This window comes from Chelonoidis abingdonii, chromosome 5, assembly GCF_003597395.2.
Source record: "Chelonoidis abingdonii isolate Lonesome George chromosome 5, CheloAbing_2.0, whole genome shotgun sequence".
Classification (NCBI taxonomy): domain Eukaryota; kingdom Metazoa; phylum Chordata; order Testudines; family Testudinidae; genus Chelonoidis; species Chelonoidis abingdonii.
The window spans coordinates 95662184-95687438 of NC_133773.1; the positions used below are offsets into that span (position 1 = coordinate 95662184).

Consider the following 25255-nt stretch of genomic DNA (forward strand, 5'->3'; position numbering starts at 1 on the left):
CTGCAGCAGCCAGACCCTTAAGGACAGGGTCTTCATCAACAGTTGAACGGCTGGCTAACTTGAAGAGGAAGAAACAGAAAAATCAGGATGAAATGTTTGCAGACCACATTGCCGAAGCCCCCCTCCCCCCGCACCCAACTGAAAACATCAGAGAGAACTGGAGGTTGTATTTGGGGTCTCAGAGGGAAAAAGACAGGAAGCTCTCCAGCAGGGCCGGCTCCAGGCCCCAGCGCGCCAAGCGCGTGCTTGGGGCAGCATGCTGCGGGGGGTACTCTGCCAGTTGCCAGGAGGGGGCAGGCGGCTCTGGTGGACCTCCCGCAGGCGTGCCTGTGGAGGGTCCACTGGTCCCGTGGCTCCGGTGGAGCATCTGCAGGCACGCCTGTGGGAGGTCCACCACGGCTCCGGTGGAGCATTCGCAGGCACGCCTGCTTAGTGCATAGAAACTTAGTGCATAGAAACTGTGCAGCTGAAAGGCTGTAAAAAAAACAAATCATGCCTGCGGGAGGTCCACCGGAGCCGCGGGACCGGCGAGAGGCAGAGCGCCCCCTGCGGCGTACCGCCGTGCTTGGGGCGGCGAAATGGCTAGAGCCGGCCCTGCTCTCCAGAGAAAGTGTTGAAGTGGCCAGAGACAGCATTGCCATGGCAAAAGACACTGTAGAGAAAGACAAGGACATGCAAAAGCAATCTCTGGAGGCAATACAGATGCAGAATACTTTGCTGCAGACAATGTAGTGCCCTCAACCAGGGCACTGCCATATTCTGCAGCCCCTGGACACTACAGGGTACTGGGAACACCAGCATGTGTTCCCCTCTATCCCCCTGTAGCCATCCTCCCAGATGCCAGTCCACTCCCTGGCTCAAGCTCGGGGCAGCGAGAACAATTTCACTTGCAAGCCCAGCTCTTTCAAGCGCCAACACTTAACACCAGAAGAGAGAAGAACAAGAAGATGCAGAAGCAAGGCACATACTCACCTGAGACCTCCCCCAACCCACATTGTTTTGTTGTGCCCTCCACTGTAGTGTTTCATTGTTGTTTTAATTAAAGGTTGATTTGTGATTGTTATATAAAATTGTTATTTAATAACAAAACCATTAAATTCATTCATAAAGAATATGCCATGAATGATATATATTCATTTATAAATGAATGAATTTTGCATAAGTTATAGGATTTTACAAACACAAGATAAAATAAGGAATGCCACAATGTGCGAGTTCTACCACCTCGTAAAAGACACTGCAATGCTCACAATCCATTCTCCATCCCTCCTTCCTGGGATAAGATGTGGATGTATAGCTGCATATTTTGAGGCCTGAGACTCAAAGATGGCCAAATGCGTGCTCCACTGTCATTCTGCAACTATTGAGGCCACTGACTTAAACAGTTCCTTCCTTCTGTTCAAGTGCCCTGTGAATTGCTTAATTAGCTAGAAAAGTTCCCCCTCTGTCTTCTCTTTCTGCACTACACCAACCATTTTTTCAATCTTTCCTCATTGGTCATGTTTACAGACCCTTTTATCATATTTGGTTTCTCTGGACTTTCTCCATGTCCACATCCTTCCTGAAATGTGGCACCCAGAACTGACAGACTCCAAGGTAGGCCTAATTCAGTGCAGAGTAGAGCCAAAAGTTACTTCTTAATGTTCTTGGCTTATAACACTTCCAGCTAATACATCCAGAAGATGTTCACTTTTTGTGACAACAGTGCTTAACTGTTGACTCAATATCTAGCTTGTAGTCCACTTATGCCCCCAAAGATCCTTTCTGCAGTACTCTTTTCTAGGGCAGTCATTTCCCATTTGTATCTGTGCAACTGATTGTTCCTTCCTAAAATGGAGTTGCTTTGTATTTTGTCCTCATGAATATTCATCCGTATTTACTTCAGACCATTTCTCCAGGTTGTGCAGATCATTTTGAATTTTAAGTCCTATCCTCCAAAGCAACTTGACAATCCTCCCAGCTTGGTATTGTCCGCAGACTTATAAGTTGTACTCTCTATGCCATTATCTAAATCTCTGATGAAGATATTGAAACAAAACCAGACGCAGAATTGATCCTTTGTGGGATCCACTCGTTACATCTTTCCAGCATGACTTGAACCACATGATAACTACTCGGGTCTGGAACGGTTTTCCAACCAGTTTTTGCACCACTTATAGTAGCTGCCATCTAGGTAGCATTTCTGTAGTTTGTTTTGTGAGATCGGTCACTGCGAAGACAGATCAAAGCTTACCAATCAAGATATTCATGTTTCACTTGCTGGGTTCGCATCCGAGTACTTGTTTACCTAGTCAAAGAAAGCTATCAGATGGATATGTGGAGTGTTCTTGACAATCATGGCTGTGTTACTTATCATCTTATTATCTTATAGATTTGCAACTGGGTGCTTAATTATTGCTCCATTGTCTTAGAGACTAGCTCAGAGTTGGCAGCTAGCACCATCAGCGGGGCACTACCCCATAATATCCATAACTTTGGTACTGTGTTCCCTGAGTGGCATGGTTGTGTGATTCCCACAGTTAAAAAAGGATAACTCAAGGGTGGAAGCAAATTGGTCATGAAAGAAAGTCTAATCTTTTAGGAAAAAAATTCTTGACAAATTTCACCGCTTACTGTTTGCTTTAATGTTCCCTGTTTTCAAGATTCTTTTGCAAGGAAAAGGACAGGAAGTAAAATATGTATATGTTTTTAAATAAAGCTGACATTATCTTTAACATTTCGTATCCCTTAAGGATCAAAAGGCTTCAGAAGTCCCTTTCTGGTAAGGCCTCCGGGCTTGTTTTAAGTGAGGTGAATCGGGGACAGAAGAAACAGAGGGACACCAGAATATACCTCCGTGGCAACTCTTAGCTCAGGTGCTCCTTGCTCTCTTCCTAAGTCCTAATCTCTGACTGGGGTTGTTCCATGAATGGTTATTCTCAGGCATTCTAAACCCCTCAACTTCACTGCACTTGTGGTGGCAAGATCAGCCTACTATAGTGAAGAGATGTAACCAAGTAGCCCAATGAGCTATGGCTTAAGGTGGCAGGATCCTTCAAGGATGGCATCCATCTCCCTTTATTTCTCTCACACCGACTATCACAAATCCTTTTGAGTCCAGAAGCCAGATGAGGATCTTACATCCTCTTAAAGCCAACTGCAGAATCACTCAACACCAAAATTAGGCTACTCTTTGTTTTCATTTATGTTACTTCCCTTGTTATACTTATACCTTTAGATATCCAGGACTGCTTTTGAGAACCTCTTCTTAAATCTCTAGATTAACTGTCAGTTGCTTGAAATTCTCTTCTTGATCTTTGATAATATATATTTCAATGAAAACCAGACTTCTCTGAGAGAATTGCATCAGGGAAGAAGTTCATGGGCTAGTCACGCTATTTTCTCTTGGAACAGTGGTTCTAAATGAGTCCTTCAGCTCAGGCAGTGGCATGCAGCAGAACGTGGCCGATCACATATGCTAGCTTTCCTTGTTTAGCAGCCTTCATTCTGGGAGGTTTTATGCAGACTTTTAGATATCTGGGAAGCCAAGGCCTGAGATAAGGATCAAGACCTTAAATTTTGGCCAGATATTCTATGGGAATCAATGTAGTTGTGGGGGAGGACAGGTTTGATGTGCTTGCAGAGTAACCAGTGGTGCTGAGAGGATCATTGCCCAAGTCATTATTGCATTGTATGTAGTACCAGCGTGGAGACGACAAGCATATTAGCTCTCATCGGTCTTACAAAGTAGGATAACTGACTCTCTGGATACCGTGTTTTCCTTGTTCTGACAGTAGTTCAATAATTTGAGGTCTGAGATGGATAAATAAACGTAACATTGCCTCTAGATTGAGGTGAATTTCGTTGAGCTAATTGCTCACAGTCTTCTTCTTTCTCATGGCATTTGGAAAGCAACAGACTGGAATTATAATTGAATCGTGGATTCAAAAGCCATTCTTAATATGATTCTGGAGTATAGGTAGATCCCTCTCATGCCACCACTCTAAGCATGAATGCGGGAGTTGGTCCAATGGATTTTGATCTGGTTCGGTCAACAGAGATCCCGTTAGAGACGTCACTCGATGAGCTGGCGATACCACTGAGAACAACCCTGCCAGAACAGGCACCCCTTCACTCCTGTCTTGGCTGAGTTAGATTATCAGTCAGCTCCAGCACAAACCCAAGAGATTGGGCACACCTCTCGCAGTTCTCTGAACTGGAGATTCACTCAGCCCAGGGGCTTCTCAGTTAACAGGAGACTTTCCCAGACCCCCAGTGTTCAGCTCTTTCTGGGAGTCTGAACCCCAAATAAATCAGTTTTACTTTGTATAAAGCTTATACAGGGTAAATTTTCATAAATGTCTGCCCTCCTAACACTGACAGGAGAGATGTGCACAGCTGTTTGCTTTCCTCCCAGGATATTTATCACTTACTCTGGGTTTATTTATTAAACAAAGTGATTTGATTAATTTTATAAAATGTAGGATTTAGTCGTTTCATGTAATAAAACAGACAGAACAAAGGAGTTGCAGCAAAATACAGCAAAAAAAACGCAAGTCTTAAGCTTAATACATTAGAACTGATACAGGTAATATCTCACCTCAGAGATTGTTCCAATAGTTCTTTCTTGGACGAGGGACTACTGTCTAATCTGGGGCCACTTTCACCCTGATACAGTCCTTGTTAATTCCAGCAGAACATCTCAGGGTCGGTAAGCAGCAGTTTTCTTATGACTCACAGATTCTTTTGTTCCTGCATTTCCACTGTCTTTTATATGTTTGGCACCAAGGCGTGGATCTTTTGTCTGTGCTTGTCCCCACCCCCCATTTCTCATTCGGTGGAATAATACAAGGATTAAGATGGATTCCCTTAGTCTGTGACATTCTTCTTGGGTCAGCGCCACACCTACACGGGAAGGTTTGCAGATAAATAAACCATTACAACATTGTCCTAGTGGAATGGGAGCCTCGAGATTCTAAACCACCATTAATGGCCCACAATTGAGCCTCAAGATTCCTAAACCACCATTAATGGCCCACATTTTGCATAATTACAATAGGACCTCAGAGTTATACTTCATACTTCTAGCTTCAGATACAAGAATGATACATGCATACAAATAGGAAGAATATACTCAGTAGGTTATAACCTTTGTTATGATACCTTACAAGAGACCTTTTGCATAAAGCATATTCTAGTTACATCATATTCACACTCATAAACATATTTCCCTAAAACACATGGAGTGCAATGTCACAGATGTGTCACATGGTTTGTACCTCACCAGTCACAATTTGGTGATTCTTTGATTTTTTTCATTTGTGGAGGAAATCGCCACATCTTCCATGCATTTTCTGAACATGGTTGAGTGCAGTCCACTGCCTATGGGAAAGGAAGAAACCCATGACTTCTTTCATTGGATCTTCACTCAGGTGCTTGTTTGGGATGTCACAAGTGGCTCACTATTCGAGCCAGTGAGTGCTGCGTCCTTTTTGTTGGCATGTAGCATTGATGTGTGGATCAAGAAAGGATTCCTGGATTTGAATTAGGAGAGTTGCAGTGGATTGAGGTCTTGGTGTATTGGCAGGTCTGGAGCAGCCAGGCTCTCGTACTGTGAAACACAACAGCTTCTCATCTGAATGTTTGCGGGCCCAATACCCGCCAAAACTGAGAGCCATGGGATTGGTGTTGATTTAAGAGAGTCACTAAGAATCCTGAGCATGGCACTGATTTCAGTGTCAGCAAGACTGGCGTGGGAGCTTTTGCACCAAACTGGTGTACAACACTTTGCTGTTGGCAAGACCAGGACTTGTTCTGACATTCAAAGCATGCATGTATCACATGTCCAGGATGTCTCAGCAAGCTTCTGGATAATGTTAATCCTTGTCTTTATCTTCTTTTTGGTGTTGTCGAAATGTTGTTGATAGCTCAGCATCCAGTTGAGAGTAACACCAAGGTACAGTGGATTATGCTCACTCAATTGTGTCAGCTTCACCAGTAAAAGTTGCTAAAGAATGTATTTTGCCACCCCCCACCAACTTTGATAAAATCAGAGTGTTTCTATATTTCCTTTTATTGGAGACTTTCAAATATGGGGTGTATTTGCCCCTGTTACCCAGTGGTGCTACCTAGCAGAGTGTAAAGTCTTGTATAAAATAATGCTTCCAAATCTGAATACATGATTATTCATTTCCACCAATCTCAGCTACTTCTTCTGCCATTGGTCAAAGGTTAGAAAGCAGTAAAACCTCTGGATTGTTTGTTGTTCTTCATCCAGTAATATCTACAGACTTTTCTGGTGTCAATGTAACATACCTTTTTTTAAAAAAAAAAATCGAAAACTTAATTATAGGTTTAAAAGACTATTTAAATTCATTATCATAAGGGTCCGAAAAAATCAGAATCACTTAGAATAAATGTATTATATTTTTCATAAAAAGAATACAGTCTTGGCAACTGTGCAAGATAGACAGCTAAAATATATGATTAGAAGTTGAAAAACAAAACTAAACACCGCTACTCAGTCAGTTGGGTGAAATGTTTTATGCCTAAGAAATACAAAACTGAAACCTATCAGTGTTTCTGGAGTGGCAGGGAAGGGCCGCTTCTAAGATGTTGATATGAGAAGCTCTTGGAGCAATATGGAAAAATGACTCTGGAGGTGTTGAAAGAAGAATGGGAAGAAGGGAGAGGCTGAGTTGGGAAGGGAAATTGAATAGAGGAATTTGAGGAAGGTGAGAAACATATAAGAGGTCTGAAGAAGCAGAAGAACCATTGAGGAATTGATTTTTTTTAAATGATAGTGTTTTTAGCTAATCGCAAAGTTGCCTAGAGCTGAAATCATGCTTTAAAAAGATGCTCTTTACACAATTGAAAGAAATAAAAGAAATACATACCATGATCACAGTTACTGTTATTTATTCTTATACATATTTTATAGAGTTTCTGGTGACAGTTTAAACCAAGACAGTAAAGTTCTGGCAGATCGTACATTTCACGAGAACCAGCCAGAATGAAATGTGCAGCCATTAATTGCTGGCGTAGAATGTGTCATTATAACATAGTTTTAATTTACTTTCTATGTTTACATATTTGTTTAAGGTTCTATATTTTTTCTTTTGTTTGTAAAATAGTCTTTATTTATTAATACTTTGAGGCGGGGTAATCTTTTAGTTGTGTATTTGTATAGCACCTGGCACAATGTGTTCCAGGTCCAGGACTGGGACTCCTATCAACTACCACATACTGTTACTTCTAATAATAAATATTAACAATAAGATAGTCCTGATATATCTGGATACAGTTTAAAACATTATACAGCAGCAAGATCAAATGAAGTTTAAAAATTGTATTCAATTACCAGCAATTGAGCATACAATGAACCTATACTGTTGGTTTTGTGTAAAGTAGAAAGGTCCATAGAATTATATCACAGCATGGCATTTGTAAGGCGAAGCCTTTTTTAATGCTTGTTTTTCTATAGTGGAAAGATGGAAAAGTCTAAATTGGTGGGGAGGGGAAGGAAAATTAGAATGCAGACAGACCTGTCAGTTGTCCTTCATGAGGACTGTGACTGTCATTTTAGGTGAGTTCATAAAGTATCTTTAAGTTATCTCACTTTTGTGATTCAGAGTTTGGCTGGATGTGTTTCAGTGAAATTTTTTGAATCTTACTTCACAATTTCTTTTTTGAATCTAGCTATTTCAAATTGTCACAGTTGGACAGCCCTGGAAAGAATGAATGTGAATGTCAATGGGGAAAAGTAACACCAAGGTTACAATGCTATAACAATATAAATATTAGTTAAAGCCAGTTTACCTGCATAAAACTGAACTTTATTTTAAACATTCAGACATCAAACAACATTGTCCTTGGTAGCTAACATTAGTTTGTGACATCATACTGTAAAACACAAGGCTGTAATTTATAAGATTGTATCATATACTGTACTATAGTAAGAACAAAGAGCTGTTGGTCAGGACTGCTTGTAACTAAATCATAGGTTTTTACATCAATGCACAAGATCACAAGAAATACCAAAATAAAATGCATAATTTGTAGTTTTGTAAGCAAAAGTCTGTCCTGAAATCTGAGTGGCTTATATATAATTTAAAAGATACAAAACTAATAAGAATTATAGTCTAACTTGGATCAATCCCTACCTTCAAACCAGCCAGTCAGCTGTTTGGTGAAGTTGGTTTTAAGTGTTTTAAGGTGTATATCCCGGACTTTCTCCTCTGTGGTATCTAAGTGCCTGGCTTGTGTGTTTGGAGTGATTACTAAATCTGTGAATGCAGATATGGTGATCTGTGGGTTTCCTGTATAGAGATGTCTGTAGGGTTCCATTGTTGAAACTCACTATGGTGTCTAGGAAGCTGATGCTAGTGTGGGAGTGTTCTAGAGAGAGTTTAATGGATGGATGGTGGTTGTTGAGGTTATGATGGAAATCTGTGTGGGGTTAGGTCGGCTCGCCAATGGATGAAAATATCATTGATGTATCTCAGGTATATCATTGGTTTTGTGGTGCATTTATCCAGAAATTCTTCTTCAAGGTGACCCATGAAGAAGTTGGCATATTGGGGAGCGATCCTAGTACCCATGGCTTTAACAAAGAGTTTGTTGTTGATTGTAAAATTGTTATGGATGAGGATGAAATAGATGAGTTTGATGTTGTGTTTGAGATGGATATCGGAGTGTTGTCCATTATCTTGTAAATATTTGAGGCAGGCAGGGATGCTATCATTGGGAGGGATGTTGGTGTTTAGGGAGGTGACATCCGTGGTGGTAAGGATGGTGTTCTGAGGGAGGCTATTAATGTTGCAGTTTCTGGAGGAAGTTGGTTGTGTCCTGGAGGAAGCTGGCCCTTTGTGTGGTTAGGTGTTTGAGGATGGTGTCTATGAGTCCTGATATTCCTTCAGTAAGAGTGCTGTGGTCATATATGACGGGTCAGCGTGGGTTCCCTTGTTTGTGTATCTTGGGAAGTCTCTGGGGTGGTTTCATGGGGGATGAGGTTGTAGAGTTTCTCTTGGAGTTTTTTGGGGAAGGATTTGATGATATTCTGAAATTCCTGCATAAATTGTGTTGCAGGATGTTCTTTGAGTTCTTTATAGTGGGAGGTGTCAGAGAGTTGTCGGTTGGCCTTGTTAATATAGTAATCCCATGTGAGGACTACGATGGCACCCTGTTTGTCTGCTGGTTTGATCACTGCTTGGTGGCTGGATTTCAGGACTGTCCTCTCAGCTATCCTCTCAGCGGTGGAGAGATTATGATGCATGTGGTGTTTGTTAAGTTTCACAATCAGTTGTTTTTCTGAAGTAATCAATGTAATGATCAAGAGTGTGGTTTCGTCTGCTGTGGGGTGTTCAGACAGATGATTTATTTTTGATATGACTGTCTGGGGATGTGGTAATTGTGAGTGGTGTCTTCACTATGAAAGAATTCTTTGAGGTGGAGTTGATGAAAGAATTCTTCTAGTTCTCCACATGTTAATATGCTAGTATGATCAGGGTTCTGTGGTGAGGCAGAAGTTCGGTCTTTTGGAGAGTACAGATACTTCAGCTCTGGTTGAGGACAGTCTTGAAAAGTTGATGATGTTGGGATGTTGTATAGTGACCATGTGGTGGGTCCTGGTGCCATCGTTTCTCCTGGAGGTGGTGGTCTGTGGTTTGTGGAGGAGTTGTAGTTGGTTCCACTTTTTGTTATTGTGCTGGATGTCTGTCATCAGTCCACTTTGTATTTAACTATCACACTCCCATTACCTTTCCTGAAGAAGAGCTCTGTGTAAGCTTGAAAGCTTGGCTTTCTCACCAATAGAAGTTGGTCCAACAAAACACATTACCTCACCCATCCTGTCTCTCTACAAAGCATTTTGTCATGTCAAACTGTCTAAGAGCTTGTCCCCATGGAAACTTAGTGCATGGCAAACTGGGACATGAATCTACAGTGCATTAGCCTGCTGCATGCTTAAGTCTCCCTGTGGACCCTGCTACTCTACAATAAATGTTCCATATCAGTGCACTATCAAACTTTTAGTATGTGGCAGCATACTGCATGGCACGTCAGGGTATAAACCTACTGCACACTAGTCTGCTGTGCACTTAGTCTCTGTGTGACACAGCAGACTAGTGTGCAGTAGGTTTATACCTTCACGTGCCATGCAATAAATCTCCATGTGAACAAGCCCTTATTTTAAGTACTAGTATATATGAAATAATGTGCACTGTAGAAACAGCTGTGGTCAGTTAAAAACTCTTGGAAAGCTAACAGAAGGGGACTGAAATGATGTATTTTTGTAGTGCTATGAAATTAAGGATAATTCAGTCTAAATAGAAGAGAACAGTTGTTTTAATTCTTAGTCATCTTGTGTAGATGTCATTAATTTAGCATAATTTTTAGAGTTGCTCTATCATGATTGTAAGAAATGTACTGTTTGTTTTCTTCCCATTTTTCTAGTTCTTGGACTTCATCGATCTTCTGTCATTTGTAAAAGCAAAAAAAAATCTGTTTTTTGTTTGTAAGTGTTTAAATATGTTTTAAAATGTCCTGTGCTGGAGTACTAAACTTTAAAAACAAACAACTACCACCCATGGCATACCCCACCCGAAGCAGATAATAACGAAATGTAAATTAAAATCTTTTAAATATCCCTTTTTAAAGTGTGAAAAACAACCAATATTGAATTAGATGGCACCATCTGTTTACAGAGGGATTTTACAGGACGTGCATGAGTTCACTGACTTGGTCATTCCCTGCAAGTTAGAAGTACATAGTGCTCACAACCCAATGGATTTTGTTTGGGTTTTTTAATAAGACAGTTAGTGAGAAATACTACTTAAAACTAATCATGGCTAATAGAAAGTTTAGAGAATTGTTTTCTCTGCATTACTTTCACTGTATTGCCCAAGTCAGGGTCTAAGATCATTTTTATTTTAAGACTGTTATCTACTTATATATACAAAGCATAAATATTCAGTGTTGGTCACCAAAGCATTTAAGCACTTGCCTAAGTCTAGCCCTATTGAGCAAATATATAAGCACATGTTTAATTTTAATCATGTGCTTGAGGCCCTTTTGAATTAATGAGACTTCCATGCTTTGCTGAATAAGGATGGTTTCCTCAATAGAGACCAAACCGTGCTTGGTACTTTACAGACAAATAAAAGGCACAGTAGTCCTTACCTTAAGGACCTTGTAATCTAAGGCACTGATCCTGTAAATACTTACACATGTCCTTTGATTTATGTATGTGCCAGTTCTTGAAATTTTATCGAGTTTTGTGATATTTGTTATTTTTCTTAAAGCATCATCTCTTGGAGTCAAGTGGTTACATGAAAATCTCAGATCTTTTTTTAAAGACAAGTTTCTAGCCCTTATAGTTGCGAAGAAAAGCTTGAAAATGTGACTTGAGTGAACTCAAAAGGCTCAAAACCCATAAAGCAAATAAAAATACCTCAAAATTAAGGCAGTTTTGCTTTCACATCCTGGCCCAAATCCTAGCTGAGCCAGGTCTAGACAGTTAGTTTCAGTTAGATGAACTTGTAGTTGGCCTTTCTACTAGCTTCTGTATGAATTTGCTTAGAAATGAGAGGTTTGACTCGGGGTAGTTGGCTAGATTGAAATATCTTGGGTAAGTTTCTTCAGTATTGGTCATACTATTGTGTCTGAAGGAGGAAGAGAAGATTCCTTCTCTGAAGGAGGGATTGGCTGTTTCCATCAGGAATGACACCTGTTGTTCAAGACTTTCTTTCACAAGAAGGAAGGGCCTGGGTCTGATTCCTAAGACTTAGGTCGAGACTCCTTTAGGGTATCCAGAACTTCTGATAAGTGAATATTCTGAGTTTTGGGAATGCCGGTGTGCTATCAATACCATCCCCAAAGCTTGATGCTCCAGTTAGCTACAAAAACATCTTGAGCAACAGTCATTCCGTGTTCTGGTTCCATAGTGGGATGAAGTCTATTGCAGTGAGGGAGATTGTTGTAGTGGTTGTGAAAAGGTTTGTGGATGATTTTGTAAGCCTGATTCTGCACTCACATTGGTTTATATCTCATGTAAATGTGAGCAGAACCCATCCCATCCCTGTCTCAAAGATTGCTAAACTTGGGGTCATCATGGGACTTGTGGCTAAGAAACTAGATAGGTAAGACGTGATCCAACCCATCTTGTAGAAAACCTATATAGACTGCAATAATGTATATTTGTGTAATGAACAAAGTAAGGTATAACAATGTATAATATGTAAGGTACATATTAGTATATGTTTATTGATATTTTAGAACAATATGCCAAGAACATGGTAAAGCACTCAATGTCCTGAAATGCTTGAAGACATACCACTTTACATTAAACAAGGACAGATTTTATTTTTTAAACAACAGCTTAAATTGTTCTGACATACATTTCCAGACAGCTGTGGCCAGCCCAGCTACAACAGAGGTTAAAGAATTTAGAAGATTGCTCAAGACAGTAATACTGCACATATTTAGTAATTTATTGGCATAGTGCATTTACTGCACAAGTCATCTTAAATTTTTCCCTTTCTTCACTTTGAGCACTTGCAGACATGACAGGCTGTTTATGTAGAAGAAAATATTTTAAGGCATCAAAGTCATACAGTTTATCTTTGAATACATAACCATGTTATAATATCTCCCTGAGTTTTCACTTGCACTTGTGGTTCACGAAAGCTCATCTAGCTGATAAATAACATGTCAGAGCCCTTTCAAATCAAATCCTGACAGATGCTGAAAGCAAATATTCTCAGACAACGAGAATCTTTAGGGTGAAGTGTGAGATTATGAACACTTTCATATATATGTATAAGATGCCCTACTCACCATTGTTACTAATCACCAAACACTATTAGCTATGTAGCCATTGTAAAGTCAAAGAGCTATCCAGAATTGAATGAAGACATCTACAACTTGAAGCATACCATTTTAATATAGAGCTGGAAGGATCAGCCTAGCTGATGACAACTTCACTCATTCCATAACCACCAAAACAATTTAATCACCAGAGGATCAGCATGCCAATCACATTGGTATCAATGCAACTACAAAATATTTAATGATTAGGGAAGTTGTAGACACAGTTAAGAGACCTGTTCTGACTACTTTAAACTGCTGACAAAATGATGATGATTTCACTCAGCAGCTACAGAACGGTAATGATAATACCTAGCTCTTATATAGTGCTTTTCATGAGTAGCTTTCAAAGTACCGTGGAAGTATCATTATTCTCTTTTTACAGTTGGGAAACTGAAAAACAAGAAGCTAAAGTCACTCAACCAAGGTCACCCATCAGGCTAGTGGCAGAGCTGAGAATACAACCCAGGTCTCCTGAGACCTAGTCTAGTCATCTAGCCACTAGGCAACACTGCCTCCCAGCAGTTTATTCCCAGTAATTATAACTACATGAGGATTCTGTTGTTTTAGAAGTGAGATCTCAGGGAGAGGTGCATTACTGATAAATACTCAAGATACTGTATGCTAGAATAAGTAAGATCAGATGCAGCCAGAGCTGTACTGCTGTGCAAGACAAAATATTCACCATCATTGCCAATCCCAACAATGTCAAAACTGACCATGTGCTATTTCAAGGTCACGACTTTTAGCAGGGGTGCTGTTGTGTTTCTATAGTACCTAACACAATGGGACCCCAATCCCAATTAGGTCTTTGTATGCTGCCATAATATAAATACTACACCAGCATACAACCTATGTATGGCAACAGGAAGACAGAATGGTTGAGAGGCTTAATGAACTTTTTAAACAAAGAGATTAAAAACCAGCAAAAGTTTCTGACCAAGATAGCTGTTAAATAGTACTAAACCAATTATTGTGACTGGTTGTTATGGAACTACTTTACATATTATGACAAGTGCCATACAAACTGCCATAGTAAATTGATGTTGTGCAAATGACATTGCCTGAACCCTCAATCTAAATGAACAGAGGATAAATAAATTTAAAAATTTCAGGCAAACTGACAATGACAGAAGCAAAACTGGTGGCCCACTATAATGAACAAAGGAAAGCTAACCTATATGATCTTTCTTGGGGAAGGAGCAGAGTATTTGTATAGCAGCCATTTACTAGCAAGCTACTATGTTTGATACAGGACTTTTTATTAATAAAGGAAATCTTGTCTCTGCTGACACTGATTATATAATCACCTAGAAAGCATGAGAGAATTCTCTTGAAAAACAAAACAAACAAGCAAACAAAAAACATTGAATAGAGTCTACGTATATCTATATTCATAAATACAGGACTGCTTGGGAGAAAAATGGAAGAACTATTGCTGAAAATAATTTAAACTAGATTGAAGGAGACTCTCTGGAATATATAGTATAGGGGAAAAACAGCAGTGGCGGTGGAGGGGCACATTAAATAATTTTGTAGGTCTAGTGTGTGAAGAAACTGACATTTACTAAAGCAGTAGGCAGCAGATTATGTATCCAGTTGTCTCATTTTGCCCTTTTCAGGGAGTAGAGCACTACTCCATTATGATCTTCAAAGATTTTCTCAGTCTGTTACCATCCATGAAAGCTTTTGCACATCACAGAAGCACTTCCTTCCACACTGGAGAGAGTGTGTGTGTGTTTTGGGATGACTTGTGGGAGAGGATAGAGATGCATTGTTATTGAGCAGGGGATAACATTTATTATACAATCTAGACATGGAAACATCCCTTTGAAAATATTTCATAACATTGCCCCCATGCGTTAGGGGAGGGAGCCATAAAAGGAAATCAGAAAGATTGCTTATTTTATTAACTTGCACTTGGTTGGTTGGTTGCTTCCAGCCCCCAAATGTTGTATAATATTTTACTGTTGAGTGTGTACAGTTCATATAATTTATTATGTGTAGTTTCTGGTCTACAGATTGATATGTTAACTAGGGATCATAGGTCACTTGCTCCCTATGATTTTTATATAACTTAAAACAGCATCAAGCCATCTATAATAAATAATGGGAGTTTATTCTAAGTAATTAAAACCATTATTCACATCGTATCAGGAAAGGAACATAATTACCCCTGTTAAGATTGGTCTAAAGATTTGTTTAAATATTTGAATTTGTAGTTCAGATAAACAAACCATTGTTCTTAAAACAAGGGAGGGAAATAGACTTCTTTTGTGTCGGAACATACACTGCACCTGAGCTCTGAATACCTCCCTAGATTTTCACAGGCAGTAGGATAGAATTAGTGCAGAATTAGCACTGGATCATGTAACCTGTCAGACTTGTGTCAACCAGAATCAATAACTGAAGAGGCATAGTTGAACAAATATATTTTATTACATAGCAAAACTTTAATAGTAGTTGTACATATTTTCTCTTTTTGCAGATTGTAATAAAAAAAAGAATGGTTTCAGGTTGTACAGTAATTAGGTTAAAAAGGATTTTTTGAGAGTTCCCACACTTTTTAGCTGATGTTCCAGAAAGTACTTAGTTTCTTCTAACACCTAGTTTATCACTAATAACCTTTTAAACCATGTACAGTTCCAAAATAGTGAACTGAGTCATTTAGTGAGATAGATATGAACATTCCATAAGCTGATCCTTTTCACACCCGCAACAGGTTGGTGATTATTAAAACTTGGGTCCTTTCCTGTGGTGTTACATACAGTTTTGTATATTCTATCACTTTAGAAGAAACCAAAGAAACTAAATAATTACAGTTTGCCCCATTACTCTCACACACATTCCAAAACTTGGTGGGCCATGGGATAGGTGTTCTATAGGGTTAAATTCAATAATGTATGAAAGTCTAACTAGAACAACCCATTTGATACTTTGTTTTATAGACATAAATAATGTTTCCTATGTTTATTTTTTCCAATTCTGGGGTTTATTCTCATTTTAGCATAAACTTAATATAATATAAAAACCATGCTTTTAGACTGTTTTTAAAAAAGGGCATCAAAAAGCCGTTACCAGTCAGTTTCATTAATGGTTATGATTATTTTTAAAGAACCACTTAAATATATTAGATGTTGATTTTTTAAAATGGTTTTAAAAGTGAAACATAGTGTCACACAGGTGCATAAAAAATGCTAGTGTTATCATAAAAATCATACAGTACCTTATTGCAGTCCTTAGGCATCTTCACTCCTTTTCCGAGATATGGACATCTTAATTTCAGAAAAGGATTGCATGGTATTGGAACTTGGTACAGAAAAAGCTAGCTTTTCTGAACACAATCTGCCATTTTTTGACACTATTTTATCTTGCCTTTCCAGTAGCAATGAAATCACAGTTCAACACTGTTAGGAGAAGGCTCATTACAATATTTATAGAAATCTGAGGACAACTCATTAGACACATGCAAATGATCTAAGAGAAAGGTACAATATCTGAAATTCTCTTTCCAAAAGGTGTATTATAGAGATGAGCAAAGTGCAGCAAGAAGGCTTTGTTGATATCAAAGGCAATGGTGTATTTCTTTGCGCCATTGCTTACCATTTAAAAAGCTGTCTATCAGAAGCCATTGCTGCGTCACTGGCATGCAGACCATTGAAAGCTCACATTGCTGAATCAAACCCATGCAAACTGTCCTCAAGTATCCTCTCTAACTGTAGTCTAGTGTTCACCCTAATAATATTAAACAATTGGTGTAAAATCCTGGCTCCACTCAAGTCAATGGCAAAACTCCCATTGACTTCACTGGAGGTAGAATTTCACCTTTGGTACAAAGGTCTTCTGATTATAGCTGCTTTATTATATGAATAAAAGATACAGTCAAGGATTGTTTTAAATTTTAGAATACAATAAATAATAATGTGGGTGATGCCCTCACTTCACAGATGAGCAGCAATGCTGTGAGGGCTGGCCCTGCCCCCAGAGCCCTGATCATCTGGGGATAGGTAGACTGGAGAAGCTGTACTCTCCACCTGTACCCCCTCACTCCCTGATCCCAAGCTGGCTAGAAATCTGGCCCCTGCTGCCAGCCCTCTTATGATTGGAGGATGGGATTACGGTGATTCAAGGCCTTCTTGATGCCAACTGCCAGAGGACACAGAGATACAGTTAATAATATATGGAGATATACATATCTCATAGAACTGGAAGGGACCCTGAAGGGTCATTGAGTCTAGCCCCTTGCCTTTGTGAGCAGGACCAAGTACTGATTTTTGCCCCTGATCCCTAAGTGGCCCCCTCAACGATTGAACTCACAAACCCTCGGTTTAGTAGGCCAATGCTCGAACCACTGAGCTATCCCTCCCCAGAATGTCATGTATGGTTTCTAGTGAAAGCCTGTGTCACACTGGTCAACATAATAATTGTAAGATATGTACATGGAAAATATATGAAGAGTTATGTATATGTACTAAAAAAAATGTTCTCTGGGTCTGTGAGTTAAGACAGGTCACCAAAAGGTAATCCACATACACCTGGCATGCTTATCTTACTCTGACTGGTCACATGCAAATTCAGTATTGTATCATTCACAATGAACATCGTGTCTGAGCAAAATGCTAATCAATAGATTATGGGGGATGGAGGGAAAAACAAAAACAGCAGGACTTATCCTGCTTAGAAGTAAGACAAAATGACTGTTTGAAACTATATCTAGAGTACAGCGGAACCACTAGGTATTGAAGACAAGCTGCCTGTGGGACTTGATTTTGTGAGATGGGGTCTCAACCAAACTGGTTGAAAAGGCTAGGGTAAACTATCTTGTTAGAGATAGAAGTGGGTATTCACCCACGAAAGCTCATGCTCCAATACGTCTGTTAGTCTATAAGGTGCCATAGGATTCTTTGCTGCTTTTTAGGTAAGTTTAGTCTCTAGAAAGCATGTTATGATTTTGTTTTGTTTATGAATAACCATTTGTTTAGAATATTTTTATCACTATCACTTCTTTGATGATAAATGTATTCTTGTTTTCACTATACATATAAAATTAAGTGCGTTGTGCTAAGCAAAGTGGTGATCCAGAGTTGAATCTTACAAGCTGGTATGTACTGTTGCTTTGGGAACAGTGGATTTAAGAGTTCTGGGAGAGTTCAGTGGAACATTCCAGAGTGACACCTGAAGGACTTGGGGGTTGATATGTACTTATACTAAACTGTACAGAGAAAGTGATGCCTGTTTGTGTTGCCAGAGGCAGGTGGTTTCAGGGAGCTGATCACAGACAAAACTCTCTCACTGGGCTGGTGGTGGGGAGGCGCCTCACAACCCTCAGTACCCCTGGGAAGTGTCACATTATCATTTAAGAAGGGACTCGATGGCCTGCAGGAGAGAGCATATGCTGCTGCTGCAGAGACACAGCAGAGTCTGAGCTCAGGGCAGGGGGACAGGACCATAGAGCTGCCTGAGTGTTTGGTTCCTATGAGCCAGCACTGCACATGAGAATTGGACACAGCCCAAAGGGAAGGAAGTACCTTATTTTGGGACAAAGGAGTGGAGGCTGGAAGGGCCCTGGAGACTGTTTATGATTGATGGAGGTAGAGTTTCTTTTAGGCATCTTGTATTTATGTTGTACTCCCACTAAGTGACTGTGCTTTACAATGGCACTGAGTTTCTGTATGTGCTAATAAAGGGGATAGGTGAATTCTTGCCTTTCCAAAGATTGTAAGTGTTTGGAACAAACTAACAAAGAGTGGAGTCCCCACCACGTTTTTTGTAGGGTGCACATAGTACAGTCCTTGCATTTGAGCTCATGTATGTACTTGGGGGTAGATTTTGACTCAGGTGAGGAAGCAAGGGCTTGCCTATTTGGTGATTTAGTGTGTGGCATGCCGGGATGTAAATCTACAGTGTTCTATCCTGACATGCACTAAATGCTCATGTGAATCCTGCTGCTGTGCATTAGAAGTTCCACAGTGTGCTTTGAGGCACTTCTGAAACATCAGTATGTCACAAAAGAATAGCACAGGCATATAGGGACAAAATCAGAAAGGCTAAGGCACAAAATGAATTACACCTAGCAAGGGACAAAAAAGGCAATAGGAAGAGGTTCTGTAAAACACATTAGAAACAAGACAAAGTTGAAGGAAAGTGTAGGTTCACTACTTAATGGAGGAGAAAAGCTGACATGAAGAAAGCTGAGGTGTTTAATACTAATTTTGCTTGTGTTCACTAAAAATGTTAATTGTGACCAGATGCTTAGCACAATTCATAAGGAGTGTTAATTATGACTGTCAATTAATGTGTAAAGCTAACATTTGCCATTGTGGATACTAAAGTGATGGGTATGATAGAAACACCTTAGATAAAACACCTTAGCGATAGCACATGGAAACAGTGTTTTTTACAGGTCCATCCAAAAATACTAAGGCTGTCTGTTACTTCAGTAAGTTCTAAGCAATCATCCTTTGGGCAGAATGTCAAAGTATTGGCCCCAAGTGAATTAGTCAAGTATTTGATCAGGAAAAGTACTTGAAATTTCAGCATAAAATACTTAGTTGGGAAAACCTGAATTACATCTTTCCCAGTCTGTATAAAAGCAATCCTGTTTGTACATACTACATTATAAATCCATAGCTGAATTTGAAAAAAATAAATAATTATAAGGAAATGCAACTATATTCTTTTTCCTAGAAGTTATCATAACATCTCTTGCAGAAATAAAAAAAAGTTAATGTGAATTTCTGTTTACCTTGATAATAAGCCCTTTTCCTGCTGTTGCCACACAATTCACAGTGGAGAGGCAATTACAAGGGGTTCACAAAGAAATAACAGATATGAATTTCAAGGTTGGGGAAGAGAACCATAAAGTTAGAACTGGCACATAATAATGTAATTACCTTCACCTGTGTTCAATGGGAGTTTTTTTGTAGAGCAGTTGGAGCAGAATTGGGCTCTAAAACTGTGTAATCTTATTCTGTGTCCTGTGTTGGTGCCAAATAAATTATGAAAAGATTCTAACAGCACTACCTGTTTTTTTTAAAAAGCCTGGTCTCTATGTAGTCGTAAATAAAGAGTAATCAAGATGCGAATGCTTAATCATCTTTTCATCCTTCAGGAGGTTAAGTAAATATGTCCATACTAAATTTGATCACTGTCCAAAAATATTTATTTTTTGGAGCACAAGTGACTGAATATTGTAAGTGGGCCAAATATTACAGTAATTGTTGGATAATCCTACCATTTCCTAGTTTGTCAAGGTATCTGTAGAGACCATACATTCTGTTAGTTTATTTAATCACCATGCAATTTTCCTTTAAAAGCCTAGTAATTTCTAAATTATTGTCAAGATATTTGTATTATCCACACATGCATACTACAGTGTAACATTTAGACTTAGAATTGCATAAGATGACCAACTGAAGCTGAACTTTTTTCATGTACATGGTTTAGAAAATATAAATCCATTTATATGTAGACGAGTTTCCTGAAAAAATTACCCAGGCCATGAAACTTTTAATGTATCTCGTGTGCATAAATCTCACCATTCTTATGCACCTGTGATGAATTTGGGCCAATATGTTGTAGCTACATTTGCAAAGATTAGGATAGCCACATCACTATCTAACAGAGTTAGTGTCACATTCTTCACATTACTTAGAAGAAATATATGGCAGAACTGCCAGACTGCTGCAACACAGCAATTTGTAAATTATTTTGAGGACTGTAGATTTAGATAGTGAGTGCTAAGATCAAATAGGGACACTATGCATTTCAGTAATGCTTTTCATATGAGACTGTCAGAGTACTTTATTTTTAAAAATATTTTAAAAAATGTGTACCTCTCCTTTGTCACTGTGTTTGTACAAATCTTAAAAACAACACAAAATTAGTTAGCCAGTGTTCACTAAAAATAACTACACCCAAACCATAGAATTGTTAAACATAACAAATAACCCTGCCATTACCCCACCAGCAAAGGTTAAAACAGGGGTGGCCAACCTGTGGCTGCAGAAAAGCATGTGGCTCTTTAGAAGTTAATATGTGGCTCCTTGCATAGGCACCAACTCCAGGGCAGGAGTGACAGGCGCCAACCTTCCAATGTGCCAGGGGGACAGGGGGAGATGTGGTCACTGCTCAACCCCTAACTCTGCCACAGGCCCTACTCCTACTTCATCCCTTCCCCCAAGGCCCCGACTCCTTCCTGCCCCCTTCCCTGAGCCTGTTATGCTCTCACTTCTCCCCCTCTCCCTCCCCCAGAGACTCCTGCATGCTGCAGGAGGCATGGGGAAGGATGGGGAGGCGCTGATCAGCAGGGCTGCTGGCAGGCAGGGGGTGGGGGTGCTGATGGGGGGCTGCTGAGGTAATACTGTGGCTATTCGGCAATGTACATAGGTAAATTCTGGCTCCTTCTCAGGCGCATGTTAGCCACCCCTGGGTTAAATGAATAGATGGATTTTTAATTGTGCCTTGAGTCCAACAGAGGGGCTCTATCAGATTAATGGGAGAGGCTCATAGTTAATGAATTAGTCAGTAGTCTCATTAATTATGCCCCTTACATCTTTCCATTCAAATGTAGTTGTGTATTGTAATTTACACATTTTCTTACATTTGAATGAACAGTTGGGACTCTAAAAGATCAGCCTATATAGATTATGGCTAAATTCAGTAAATTAGTCTCTAAGTTTTGTTTTAGCTATATGGCACTTCATTTATTGCTGAGATATTGGAATGGTTCAGCCTCACGTAACTTCACCACCATTTTAAAACATCTATGAAACCATTTCTTCTAGAATTTTCTATATACTTACACACACATTATGGACTTAATTGTTCAACCCTTACTCATGCAAGTCTATGGAACTACTGTACTCATGTGAGTAACTTTGCCCACACATGATCATGCATATATAGCCTTTCAGCACTAAGTAACTGTGATCATGCATATATAGCCTTTTCATAAGCATAGCCTTTTCATAAGCATAAGTAATTTTGCCCAGAAATAAATAGCCTTTTATGATCATGCATATATAACCTTTCATACACACATACTTTCTGTTGGTTTATTAATCACCATACAATTGTCCTTTAATAGTCTAGTAATTTCTAAATTATTATCAAGCTATTTGCATTACCCATACATGCATTTTGGGATAAAAAAATAAAAGTGCCTGGAAGGAAATTGTTAATTAATTTTGTCATGCCGTATTTCCCAGAAGCGAGATAGGGACTGTGTTAGGCCTGTTCTGCAGATAAACATTGACAGGCACTGAAAGGCCCCATATACACATGTTCCCTCTCATATTTTCACTCTCTCTCTTCCTCCAAAAATAGGCTCCATAAAAAACAGGAAAAGTGTTTTTTGAATGACTTTATCTGAAGTGGTTTTACTGGTTCTGATAGCGAGTCTTAGATTGCCAGAACAGTGTGCTGGCAACATCAAGAGAATGTTAATAACCAGCAGCTCTTACTGTCAAAAGGAGAATCAGAAGACATTTGTTTTTCTTCTGCAGATGGCCAGACCTTTTACATGATCACGAAACTATCTGCCTTTAGCATGACATAAAGTTGTGGTGAAAGGTACTGTTTTAGAATGTAAGTGCTTATTTCCAAGCAACAAACTGCCAACTACAGATCATCACTCAGGGAGCCACAAAAGATAAGTTTAGAGATACAGATCTTTATCTCAGATGTGAGATAATTCCTGCACTTCAGAGTGTAAAGTGCATTTAGCACGTGTGAAAGTCCTTAGTGTGACTTAGGAACATATCTCTAAAGACAGTTCCATGTCCAGAAAATATCTCCAGACACACAGTCAATCAGGATGCCTGTGAACATGATAAGGGTACTGGTTGCACATTCACTTCATTAGTGTTTAAAGCAGAGAAATGCCATCAGACTGATTTCAGAAACACTAGTCAACACAATAGGTCAAGGGGGGAAACTGAAATCTCAGGCTCTTTTGATTTTGATTTCATACAATTTTTATATTTATAAAATAGAAGGCTCGTTCTCATAAACATGTGAGCTGATTCATCTTTCTTCCCTTCACCAGTGGTAATCTGATAGCTACTGTAGCTTTTTGATCCCCAGCATAGTATCACTTTGTTATTATTGACTTTTACACTCAAACAGGAAAAACAGTGAAGTCAGGAAGAGCTGCAGAGTGCTCAGCATTTCTGAAAATCAGGACACTTATTTAGGAGCCTATATATATGGACATGAAAATCTTGGCCTATATAGTCTCCAAATTGTAGTCACTTAGGGCTGAACGCTTATTGCAGTGCTCACTCTGAGTAGCCAGACTGGGTTGTGAGTAGATGAGCAAGAGGGAAGAATCCTCTCTCATAGGCCTGGAGCATATGCACAGCCCCTTGATGGGGGCTCTGCTGAACTAGGCCTCCATGCTCCTTACACATCCCTGCTGTGGGGTGGAAGACCTACATGGCGGCAGATCCTCTAGCCTGGCCCTTTCCTTCCCCACATCCTGCACTCTGCCATGCGGATAACTCCTAATGAGTAGGGGTTCCCAAATCGGGCACCGAACCTTGCACTGAGAAACTGCACTTCCTTCTCTTCCAGGGGACCCTTCACAGCTTTAGGGGAAAAGACAGGACTTGTCCCTTAGTGATAAATAACCACTCCCAATCATGTACATTATAAATCGCTGTGAGGTTATTTCCACTACAATGGTTGTGTGGAGAGGTACAAGGGTTTTACTAGCATGAGTTTAGGATATGCTTGTAGCTCACTCATGACAGACATGCAGGAGTAATGCTAGTCATCCCAAACCATTCAGATATGTCCTACTAAGCCATCTCCCCAGAACTTACTCTAATATTCCAAACCCTGGAGTGGCTTTGAGCAGAAGCCATTTTTATTTGAATCGGCCTGGCAAAGAACAGTTTCCTTGTTCCCACAAACTTGGAATTTCTCCTGTAAAAATTACTCCCTTCCTGGGGACTGAGGATGAGCAAGACTCAGTTCTGGGCTGATAGCAGCTGTTGCATAAGCTTTAGTTTCTGCCACCTTAAGGTACTAAAGTTATAGAAATGTGAACTTTATAGTATTGAAGATTCTCAGCTCTCAACCAGGATATACAGTATCTGCTTTTAATTCTGGAAAGGTCTGAGATCTTACTCTAAAGCCAGGATATTTCATAGGTTCCTAGAAATTACCATATTGGATCAGACCAGTGGTCCAGCTAGTCCAGTTTCTTAGGTTTGACATTGGCCAGTACCAGCTGCTTCAGAGGAAGGTGCAAGAAACCTTGAAGAAATGAGTTAGGGAATAACCTGCCCACAAGAAAAGTTTCTTCCTAATCCCCATTAGTTAGAAGCTGGTTTATTTCCTCAAGCAAAAGAGTTGATATCCCTTCAAAACCCTGAGCTAGTTTTAATCCTTACTCTAATAACTTGGGATATTCTTCCAATCCATATAAATAATCCTTTTCTGAATCCTGTTAAACTCTTGCCCTCAATGGTATTTTGCAGTGAGTTCCGTAAGCTAGTTGTGTTGTATGAAACATCATTTTTTTTATCAGTTTTAAATTTGCCAACTTTTAATTTAATTGAATCTCCTTGCTTGGGAATTATAATGAAGGGTGCATAGAATTCCTGATTTATCTTCTCTATATCATTTACTATTTTGTATATATTAATCATTTCCTTTCTTATTTGTATCCTCTGTAAGATAAATAGTGCCAGTTTTTTCAATTATTTATCATATCAGAGTTTTTCTTATCACCTGTCTCTAAACCTAATCTATTGTTGCTGATATGCCTTTTTTGAAATAGGACAAAGTATTCCAGATGAGGGTATACAACTGGTTTATATAATGGTGTTATCATATTTTCAGTACTATTCTCCATCCCATTCCTCATACAGTTTGTTTGTTTGACCACTATCACACACTGAGCAGAGTTTCATCGAGGTGGCCACAATGATAGCCACATCTTCCTGAGCTGCTAATGCTAATTTAGAATCTAGCAAAGTGTATGAACACTTCACATTATTTCTTCCTATATGTATTATTTTGTATTTGTCAGCACTGGATTTCATCTGCCATCATGTTGCCCTTTCACGTAGCTTGGTTCGGTCCCTCTGATGCTTCTCACAGTTTTCTCAAGTCTTGACTAACCTTACAAATTTTGCCACCTCACTGATCACTTCCCTTTCCAGATCATTCATAAATGTATTAATATATAGAAAAAATAGAAAAATCGAATTAGATCATTATTGGAGGTGTTTAACATTTATGAGTTGTAATTTTTCTCTTGTTCTGATTTTGTGTGTGTGTGTGTGTGTATGACTAGGGAAGACCAAAAGGAAGCAGGTGTATACATAGATATATGTCAGAGTGAGAAAATAAAATAGACAAATACAATTTCTTTATACCTGTTACACTGGTTTTTTCAATT

At 39.3% G+C, this 25255-nt stretch overlaps 1 protein-coding gene across 1 annotated transcript in view; it reads left to right on the top strand.

Moving 5' to 3' along the window:
- CORIN (corin, serine peptidase) overlaps window positions 1–25255 on the top strand; it is a 297684-nt gene that overhangs the window by 114650 nt on the left and 157779 nt on the right. The window lies entirely within an intron of this gene.